At 45.5% G+C, this 11,330-nt stretch overlaps 1 long non-coding RNA gene across 2 annotated transcripts; it reads left to right on the plus strand.

Moving 5' to 3' along the window:
- Positions 1–8,940: 8,940 nt before the first annotated feature.
- On the plus strand, positions 8,941–10,321 carry LOC123116431 (uncharacterized). Of its 2 annotated transcripts, XR_006457075.1 has the most exons (3): positions 8,941–9,297; positions 9,790–10,104; positions 10,196–10,321. It is a non-coding gene; the product is annotated as an uncharacterized lncRNA (long non-coding RNA). The 2 variants fall into 2 exon arrangements; XR_006457073.1 differs by having other exon boundaries at positions 9,790–10,321.
- Positions 10,322–11,330: the final 1,009 nt, after the last annotated feature.

The following is an 11,330-nucleotide window of genomic DNA, read 5'->3' on the forward strand; positions in this document are numbered from 1 at the left end:
GTATAGTATTTGGAGTACATATTGGACTGTATCTCTGGTGGGGGATGTCAAGACAACACCCGCTCCTAGACCAGCCAGCATTTTAGAGCCGTCAAAGTGCATGATCCAATTGGAATATGCGCCGTACTCTTTAGGGAGTTCGGCTTCTGTCCATCGGCGACGAAGTCAGCTAGTACTTGCGATTTAATGGCTCGCCGTGGTTTATATGTAATGTAGAACGGGAGGAGCTCGATGGCCCACTTAGCAATCCGGCTCGTGGCATCGCGGTTATTTATTATATCGTTGAGTGGTATTTCGGAGGCCACCATGATTGAACACTCTTGAAAGTAGTGTCATAGTTTCCGGGATGCCATGAAGACCGCCTATGCTATCTTTTGATAATGTGGGTACCGTGACTTTCATGGTGTGAGGACAGTGGATACGTAGTATACCGGCTTTTGAAGCAGGAACTTATGTTCGTCCTCCTCTCGTTCGACGACGAGCACTGCGCTTACAATCTAGTGTGTTGCAGCTATATATAACAACATGGGTTCGCCAAGGTTTGGTGCGGCCAGGATTGGGTTGCTGGCCAGGAGGGCCTTTATTTCTTCCAATCTGGCCGTCGCCGCATCCATCCACTTGAAGTGTTCGGTGCGTCGAAGAAGGCATAAAGAGGTAGTGCCTTTTCTCCCAATTGGGAGATAAAGCGGCTTAAGGCAGCCACGCATCCAGTTAATTTTTGGATTTGCTTGAGGTCTGTTGGGGTAGCCAACTGTGACAAAGCTCGGATTTTAGCCGGATTTGCTTCAATTCCTCTATTAGAAACGATGAAGCCCAGCAGCTTTCCGGCGGGGAGGCCGAAAACACATTTTTCCGGATTGAGCTTGATGTCATATGTTCGGAGGTTGTCGAACGTGAGCCTCAGGTCGTCTATTAAAGATTCAACATGTCTCGTCTTGATGACCACGTCGTCTACGTATGTGAAAGATCGTGGATGTCGCCTAGAGGGGGTGTGAATAGGCGCTTTAAAATAATTATGGTTTAGGCTTGAACAAATGCGGAATAAACCTAACGGTTAATTTGTCAAGCACAAAACCTAAAACAACTAGGCTCACCTATGTGCACCAACAACTTATGCTAAGCAAGATAAACAACTATGTGATAGAAAGATATATGACAAGAAACAATATAGCTATCACAAAGTATAGTGCATAAGTAAAGAGCTCGGGTAAGAGATAACCGAGGCACGCGGAGACGACGATGTATCCCGAAGTTCACACCCTTGCGGATGCTAATCTTCGTTTGGAGCGGTGTGGAGGCACAATGCTCCCCAAGAAGCCACTAGGGCCATCGTAATCTCCTCACGCCCTCGCACAATGCAAGATGCCGTGATTCCACTAAGGGACCCTTGAGGGTGGTCTCTGAACCCGTACAAATTGCAACCCTTGGGGGCGGTCACCGAACCCGTACACTTTGGCAACCCTTGGGGGCGGTCACGAAACCCGTCAAATTGCTCGGGGCGATCTCCACAACCTAATTGGAGACCCTGACGCTTGCCCGGAGCTTTACACCACAATGATTGAGCTCCGAACACCACAAAGGTTGGGGCTATCTCCCCAACGACACCATGAAGCTTCACCACAATGGAATATGGCTCCACAGTGACCTCAACCATCTAGGGCGCCCAAGCACCCAAGAGGAACAAGCTCAAGGGTACCAAGCACCCAAGAGCAAGAAGCTTCTCAACTTGTAACTTCCTCGTATCACCGTGGAGAACTCAAACTGATGCACCAAATGCAATGGCAGGGGCACACAGAGTTCCCAAGTCCTTCTCTCCCAAATCCCACCAAAGCAACTAATGCTAGGGAGGAAAATGAGAGGAAGAACGAAAGAAGAACACGAAGAACTCCAAGATCTAGATCCAAAGGGTTCCCCTCACTTAGAGGAGAAAGTGATTGGTGGAAACGTGAATCTAGATCTCCTCTCTCTTTTCCCTCAAGAACTAGCAAGAATCATTGGAGGGATTGAGAGTTAGCAAGCTCAAAGAAGGTCAACAATGGGGGAAGAACACGAGTTCAAGAGATAAGGTTCATTGGGGAAGAAGACCCCCTTTTATAGGTGGGGAAAAATCCAACCGTTATGCTCACAGCCCACACCGAGCGGTACTACCGCTCCAAGGAGCGGTACTACCGCTAGGGCGGTAGTAGCCCTTTGAAACACAACAGCGAGAAGGCAAAAAAGCCAGACGAACCGTCGGAGCGGTAGTACCGCTTGACCTCATGGTACTACCGCTAGGGGTAGCGGTACTACTTCTAAGGGTAGCGGTACTACTGCTTGCGAGCGGTACTAAAAAATTACATTCGTGCCTACCACCGCTGGACTTGTGACGAGTTTTTGGTCCCGAGCGGAAGTAGCCACGGAAGTGGTCGCGGTAGTACCGCTCCAAGCGGTAGTACCGCTCCCAAGAGCGGTACTAAAAAATTACATCCGTAGCCGCTCCTTTTAAGGACACCAAAACTGACACAACTTCTGCAAACGGACTCCGAATTTGACGAAACCAAGTTTGTTGGAAAGCTAGCGACAAGGGCTAACACAATCTTGATAGAAATACCGATAAGAAGCAAATGAGAAAAGGCCCAAAAGAAAATGGTGAGAACCCTTCCTCGGATAAGACCGGTAAAACCTCCAACACCGAAAACATCATAGAAGACGCATGCAAACTCCGTTTTCGATGAACTCAAACTTGTCATCAAGATGGCCATAAGCTATAAGACTCACAAAGAGAACCAAATAAGAACCAAGAAACATGATGCAAGGATGCAATGGTTTGAGCTCTCGACGAACAATACGATCAAGCTACTCACTTGAGAGCCCCCCTTGATAGTACGGCTATCGATCCTATAACTCGGTCTCCTAACTACCACCATGAGACCGTTAAAATAGAAAACCTATCAAGGGCAAACCTTTGCCTTGCACATGATCCACTTGAGCTAGATGATGACGATCTTGTCCTCCTCAAGATGGACCACCTTTCTTGATTGCGTTGGGTCGATGGAGACTAGATGATTGCTCCCCCATACTCTACTATGGGTGAGCCACTCTTCGGCACATCTTCAAAAGTCCATTGACACCACAATGGATGGCAAGCTTCAAGCACTTGATCTCTTCGTGATGCTCCACTTGAACTTGCACACAGAAATCTTGATGACGATCACCACTTGATGTCATCCTTTCCATGGGTTGTATGATATCTTCCTCTTGACGCAAGCCCATGGACACGTACCTAACCCCACATAGACTCTCACATAGAACATGGGTTAGTACACAAAGTGCAATGGACACTTACCATACCATGGGATCACTTGATCCCTCTCGGTACATCCTTTACGCTTTGTGAGTTGATCAACTTGATTCACTCTTGACTTAGTCTTGATCAACCTTGAATCTTTCCAACTCTCTTCGTTTGGATGATGTCTTGAAGGTAAACACGAATGATCACACAATCTTCTTCTTCAAGACATGCTTGCAATAAGCTCAACACTCACATGACCAATCTTTGGATAATTCCTTAATAGCACCTTGGTCAACCCATAAACTCCTTGAAACCAACGCATGGACTTCAAGAAATGCCTATGGAAAAATCCTTCAAATATAACTCAATGCAACCATTAGTACATAGAGAATGTCATCAATTACCAAAACCACACATGGGGGCACCGCATGTCCTTTCAGTATGCCTTAACTATTTTGCCGATTTGTTTTTCCTGGCATGTCTGAATCATGCGTTGGTAGGTTGCACCGGCGTTTTTGAGCCCGAAAGGCATGGTGTTGAAATAGAAAGGGCTGTATGGGGTGATAAATGCCGTTGCGGCTTGATCGGGCTCCACCATCTTAATTTGATGGTATCCGGAGTATGCGTCGTGGAAGCACAATGAGTCGTGTCCTGCGGTAGCATCGATAATTTGATCGATGCGGGGGAGGGGGGAGGGATCCTTGGGACAAGCCTTATTGAGGTCCTTGAAATCGACACATAGGCGTCAGGATTTATCCTTCTTTGGTACCATCACCAGGTTTGCTAGCCAGTCCCGGTGTTTTATTTCTCTGATGAATCTAGCCTCGAGTAACTTGGCTAGCTCCTCTCCCATAGCTTGTCGTTTAGGCTCTGAAAAACGCCGTAGTGTCTGCTTGACCGGCTTGTATCCCTTCAATATGTTGAGACTATGCTCGGCCAGCCTGCGTGGGATCCCTGGCATTTCTGAAGAGTGCCAGGCAAAGATGTCTCAATTCTCGCGTAAGAACGCCCGCAGTGCGACGTCGATTGTGGGGTTCAGCTCTGCCCCGATGGATGCTGTTTTTGTAGAGTCCGTTGGATGGACTTGGAATTTGACTATTTCGTCTGCTGGTTTGAAAGAGGTGGACTAGGATCGCTTATCGATTATCACGTCATCCCTATCCACTTTGGAGCGTAATGTAGTTAATTCTTCGGCCGCGAAGGCTTCAGATAATGCCTTAAGGGCCAGGGCGGCGGTTTTATTTTCGGCGCGGAGCGCTATGTCCGGATCACTGGCTAGAGTGATGATTCCGTTGGGCCCGGGCATCTTGAGCTTCATGTACCCATAATGGGGTATAGCTTGGAAGCTCGTGAATGTGTCCCGCCCTAGAAGGGCGTGGTATCCACTACTGAACAGGGCCACTTGGAATGTTATCTCTTCGTACCTGTAATTTTCCGGCGTGTCGAATACCACATCGAGTGTGATTTTTCTCGCACATCGTGCCTCCCGACTAGGGATAATCCCTCGGAAGGTCGTGCTGCTTTGCTCAATGCGGCTCTTGTCTATTTCCATTTTGTTGAGAGTTTCCTCGTAGATGAGGTTTAATCCGCTGTCGCCGTCCATGAGCACTTTAGTAAGAAGGAAGCCCTCCACAATTGGACTAAGGACCAAAGCGGCTGGTGCTCGGACTGTTCGGAATTGAGGTTCGTCACTGGCATTAAAGGTTATAGCCGTGTTGTTACAGGGATTTGTTGCTGCAACATGGCAGACTTCAGCGAGGCCACGGAGTGCTCTCTTGCGCCTGTTATTCGAGGCAAAAGTCTCGAAGATTGTCATTGTTTTCTGCGGGATGATGCTCTGCGGTCAAGCTTTTAAATCTAGGCCGATATGACCGATATATAGGCCGATATATCACTTTTGGGTCTCCACCGATATAAACATAACATATCATTTTGCAAATATCATTTTTCAACATATCATCCGATATGGACTAAAATATTGACCGATATGGCCGATATCTAGCCCGATATGTCCAGCGATATAAAACAATATGTAGATGACAACAATTCTTTATTGGATAGCAGTGAAATAAGTGTGCATTTACAACTGCATTATATATTATCAAAGTTATTCATAATGTTTCGAACAAATGTACATATATCATACTGTTTTTAATCATAGAGTAAGGATTTTGTGAATCTTCCCTTAATAGTTTCTTAATCAACAAATTAATAAACTAGGAATCTAAAAGTGTTATGTTAAACATTGACATCATACATTTTCTTTTACTAAAAATAAATGTTTTGAACAAGAATAATGAAAAAAATTAGACACGTGTTCGCCGATATATCTACATATCGTCTAATATATCACCCGATATCCGCCATCTGATATGTCAAAGCCAAACTGGTACAGACCTGATATCCGATATTTTGAAGCTTGTCTGCGGTATTGTTAATGAGGAGATCCTCGCTGCTCTTGGCCACCTGCCGAAGTATTCAACATGCTCTAAGGCTGTGTGTTGGTATGGTATTCGGTGTGGTGTGAATTTTGCATGGTCTATTGAGCCATCCCTCCAATACGGTTCCACACCCTGTAGTGGGCTTTGGTTTCTTTGTGATTGGATCGGGTGACTTGCGAGAGTGCACCCTTTTGGTTCGGACGAGGGGTTTAGGGAGAGCCGGAGGCTCCCAGAATATTGCCTGGGTTTTCCAGGCGCTTTCCATCACACTGTACTTCTGTACTATGGCCGCCAAGTCAGCAAAGTGTGATATGTCATGGTGACTTATGGCGTTAAGGATTCCCTTGTCCGTGCAATTTTTGCAAAAGAATGAGATTGCGTCTTCCTCGCGACAGTCCTTAACCTTGCTCATTACAAGGAGGAATCTGGCCCAAAGTGATGTACTGTCTCTTGGGATTGTTGTCTGATGTGGGAAAGATCGCTTGTATCTGGGTGGGTGGATGGATTTAAGTCCGAACCCTGACCCGATCCGAGACCCAGAGGCTGAGGAACTTTCGAACTTGGTAGTTCGGATTCCGGGATGTTACCCAGTTTTTCTGGCCCGTTGTCCGATTCTAAATTCAGAGCTTGGGTTATGTCCTCCCGCGAGCGGGTATCCGGCTCAGAGAGCTCGGGAATCCAGACATAGTTTGTCCTCAAAATAGAGGAAGAGTTGCTGCATTGCTCCTCCACCACCGCTATTTGATGGGTGATCGGCGGAGAGTTAATCTCTCTTTGATCGGGTTTAAGCCCAATCCGATCATAGTCCGTGGCGACTCCCAAAGCGGCGATGCGATCCAGGAGCTCGTTCAAGGATGAAAGTTCCATTGGATCCATCCGCTCGGCGTATTCAGAGCTGATGTGGAGGCTGTTTTTGATGACCCGAGAAGTCATCGTCGGCACGGCGGCCGAACGGGCGGTCATGACGAAGTCGCCTAGTCGAAGGGTTTGGCCTAAGGCCAGGGCTCCCCCGGAGGCGATGTTGTCCTTGATAACAAGGCGAGCCATCAGACCTTTTTTTCGACGTCACAGTGGAGCTCTCAATGAAAGCACCAATGTCGGTGTAAAAACCGGCGGATCTCGGGTAGGGGGTCCCGAACTGTGCGTCTAAGGCTAATGATAACATGAGGCGGGAGACACGATGTTTACCCAGGTTCGGGCCCTCTCTATGGAGGTAATACCCTACTTCCTGCTTGATTGATCTTGATGATATGAGTATTACAAGAGTTGATCTACCACGAGATCGTAGAGGCTAAACCCTAGAAGCTAGCCTATGATTATGATCGTTGTTGTCCTACAGACTAAACCCTCCGGTTTATATAGACACCGGAGGGGGCTAGGGTTACATAGAGTCGGTTACAGAGAAGGGAATCTACATATCCGAATTGCCAAGCTTGCTTTCCACACAAAGGAGAGTCCCACCCGGACACGGGACGAAGTCTTCAATCTTGTATCTTCATAGTCCAACAGTCCGACATAAGCATATAGTCCGTCTGTCCGAGGACCCCCTAATCCAGGACTCCCTCAACACCCCTCCCAAATTTGGAGAGCAATAGTTGATGGACGGAACATAATGAAACTGGGCATCATCCGTAGAATTGGTGATGGAACATCAACGGAAATCTGGACGCACAACTGGATTACATGGGCAGGATTGCCGAGGCCGATCACTTCTCTTGTCCGAACCCACCTCAGCGAGTGGCTGAGCTAATTGACCATACGTCAGCGAGTTGGAAGGAAGAGTTGATCCGCCAAGTCTTCTTACCAATTGATGCTGAAGATATTCTCAAGATACTGATTTGCACGAGACAAGTTGATGACTTATGGGCATGGTCTGCTGATCCTTGAGGTTTGTTCTCTGTGCGGTCTGCATATAAACGTATATATGGCATAAAATCGAGAAGAGAAGCTTGGATGTAAAGCACTGAGACGGCGTCTGATCCGGTGCTAGAGAAGAGGGGTTGGTCTTCTTTATGGAGTTTGTAGGTTTCATCAAAGCTGAAGGTGTTTACTTGGAGATTGGCACAACACTCATTACCCACCTATGATCTCTTAAAACACCGTAAGATGGCGCCTAGTCATGTTTGTGCAATATGTGGCGCAAAAGATAGCTGGAGGCATGCACTTCTGGACTGCACACTTTCAAGGAGCGTGTGAGAATTATCTGATGATGAGCTTGTTCAACACATGTGCCTGAGTGGAGAAGAAAACGCAAAGGACTGGTTGTTTGTAATTAGCAGCTCTCTCTCGCTAAAGGAGTTCACCACCATGATAGTCACGCTGTGGGCTATCGTGTATGCCAGGCGAAAAGTGATTCACGAAGGAATCCTACAGACCCCTTTTGCTACAAATGCTTTTGTGCAGAGATTTTTGTCTGATATCCAAGTCAATGCAAAATCCACCAACAGAGTACGGGTGCCAGCTCCATTGAAACCGACTGGATGGGTAAAACCTCAAAGGGATCACCTGAAGATCAATGTCGATGCTGCAACATCTAGGTCCGGAGGTTTTGGAGCTGTTGGGGTCGTCTGCAGAGATGAGACAGGACTTTTTCAGGGGGCTTCGTCGCTTAAATTCATGCACATTGAAGATCCCGAAGTTCTTGAGGTCTTGGCAATAAGAGAAGCTCTAGCACTAGCAAGTGATCTATACGCGTCTAGGATTTCAGTCGCTTCGGATTGTAAGGCGGCAGTGAAAACAGTTAGGAGTGGAGCTTCATCATCTTGTTATGGAGCAGTGGTGCTTGAGATAGAGCAGTCATCTAGGAATTTTATTTCTTGCATTTTCTCACATGAATTTAGAACCTCAAATGTTGAGGCCCACAAGCTTGCAAAGCATGCTTTAAGACTGGATACCGGCCGCCATGTTTGGCTAGGTCACCCCGGAGATCTTTGTTTCGTCCTTGTAAACTGTGTGACGGATGAATAAAAAGTTTTGCGAGTTTGCCTAAAAAAAATTATCCCTCAAAAGAAAATTCTGTGCCGCCGGCTCCAACGCTCTGCCTCGCCCCCACTATCCCGCCCCAGGGACGAAGCTAAAAAACACGTTTAATAGATTATGTTTATGACAGTGGGATCATCTTCTACAAATGAGTAACGGTTAGTATTAAATTGGTGAAGGATTTGCTAATTCCAATGGGGTCAATTGCTTACAAGAGAGCTCCGCAAGCTCCTGCGAAGGTCTCCGCATGAAATTACAGTGGGACTGCCCTTCCAAAGTGCCTTTGCACAAACCGTTTTCTCGTCCTGCTAGCCCGACATGAGAGCGAGCCGGCCTACAGACCAACCCGCAGCACTGTCCTCTCGCAACCCTAGCGCCGCCGGTGCGCCAACGCCTGCCTGCCGACGCGCCGCCGCCGTCCCTCGCATCTCCGTCTTTTCTCCATCGCCGCTCGCAGTGGCCGTCCGAAGTCGCCGTGCAGCCATCTCCTGCATCAGCTAGCACTCCCTCCGTTGGTCGCCGCCGGCAGCCCGACGATCTGCTCCGTCCAGCCTCGCCCGCAAGATCAACGCCGGCAGCCGTACGACCTGCTCCGTCCAGCTCAAGGTGAGCAGCCCCGTCAGCCTTCTGTACCACTCTCAACTTGGCTATTATTGGTATGAACATGTACAAATGTATGCACGTTTTTCTTCAGTTCATATTATTGGTCTGAACATGTACAGATCTGTACTGCAGTGTGTAGTTTCAGCAGTACAAATTATTTTGTAGTGCACCACTCTGATTTGACTAGTTGGATCAGCACTAATTATTTTGATGTGTACTGCAGTGTGTGTACTGATATGAGAACAGTTTCTGCAGTTTATTCACACCAATAATTATTTTGATAGTACTTGTTCATGCTGGTACTGCCAATGGTATCTACTCCCTCTGTCCCAAAATATAAGAACCTTTTTAACACTACACTAGTGTTAAAAACGTTCTTATATTATGGGACGGAGGGAATATTTGTGATATGGTACTGATTTGTATTTTATCTTTCTGGACAAATGATTTTGCTTGTTTTGGTAGTATCTGTAAAGTAACATCATTTTTATATAGAAAATGTCAAGTGTGTCTGCCGAATGGACCGATGAGAACACTCGGATTATCGTCGAGTTGTTTGTGAAACAAGTGAGGGCTGGAAATATGCCAAACACTCATTTGACACTCAATGCATATGATGAGGAAGGAAAGGAGTTCCTGATGAGAATTGGACTTGAGTACTTACAAAAGCAAGTGAGAAACAAATGGGACAAGTTAAAACGTGAGGACAACACATTCAAGAAGCTCAAGTTGCGTGAGACTGGAGGGGGGTGGGACTTTGAGAAAAACACGATGAAATAAGATAACGAGTGGTGGAAAAAGGCGAGAGTTGTAAGTTGTCATGCTTATGTTTCTCATAAAAAAATTCTAAACTTGTCATGCATTATATACTAACTAGGTGATACCCCGCGCATTGCTGCAGAGATTTTGTATTGGAGACTAGATGCAATGATCAATATCAAAAATGATGGAAGATTTTTTTATTGAAACCCTGTATTGACTGATGCGTATTGTTTTATTATTTGAGCTAGAGATGTTGTTTGCTGCTTGTTGGATGCATGTTCTGTTCTATTAGTATTTAGTTGCCGATATGTTGTATGTACCCACTGGATTGCTGTAGTATTATGGAAGCCTATTGCATCTTTTGTTAATATAGAGTACAATTTTGCAAGTAATCTGAACAAATTTCTTTTGACATGGCATACTCTTAATTTTCTAGTATTTGCACATGTCACGGGACGATACTATATATTTCAAAAAGGCAAATTATTGAGATCAAATGGAAGAAATCGACATAATCAGTACATCAAACTTTGCATGGAATTTGACTAAAAAAATTGGCATGACCTTTCTTTAATTTTCTAGCATCTGAACATGTCACGGGAAGATAATATATACTGAGAAAATTGTAAGTTAAAGCATTGAGACCAATTGGAAGCAAAACTGACATAATCAGCTAAATAAAAGTGCATATGAATCCATAGATTTCACAATTCAGACTTATTACATAAACTTAGTCGATATCTGACGACATGCTTAGGGTGCTCATGTAGTTCTAATGACAATTTGGAAGTAATTTTAAATAGAAGGTGGTGCAGTCTGTAGGTGTTTTTTCGTGCGTCTTGAAGATGTCATGGTGCTTGCATGGTTGTTGACGATGCCCTACATGTTAAAACAACAACATTATTGGTAAGGTTAGTCTTGTGGCAAAGGGCGACAAAAGTTTGTATGATTTTGTTTGGATATGAGAACTGATAGTACCTATGTGTTTTCATTATTGTTATCCTCTCGTCCTTCAGAATCATTTATTTTCACATTGTTTTTTGCAATGTTGTTTGATTGATGATAGAAAGTTAATTAGAATTGTGGATCTCATATTTGTATGTGATATGAGAAGAAGCATGTACTCTTCCTTATGCTTTTTGACAACCTGAAGATGGACTTGTGTACCCTGAAGATGTCCCTGTTGATGTTCCTGTTGTTGACTGACATGTAAACATGAAATATTGTTATCAATGAATATCTCTCTTTGTTGACTCGCATGTAAACAGCAAGAT

The sequence above is a fragment of the Triticum aestivum genome, chromosome 5B, assembly GCF_018294505.1.
Source record: "Triticum aestivum cultivar Chinese Spring chromosome 5B, IWGSC CS RefSeq v2.1, whole genome shotgun sequence".
In the NCBI taxonomy this organism is placed as follows: Eukaryota; Viridiplantae; Streptophyta; class Magnoliopsida; order Poales; family Poaceae; genus Triticum; species Triticum aestivum.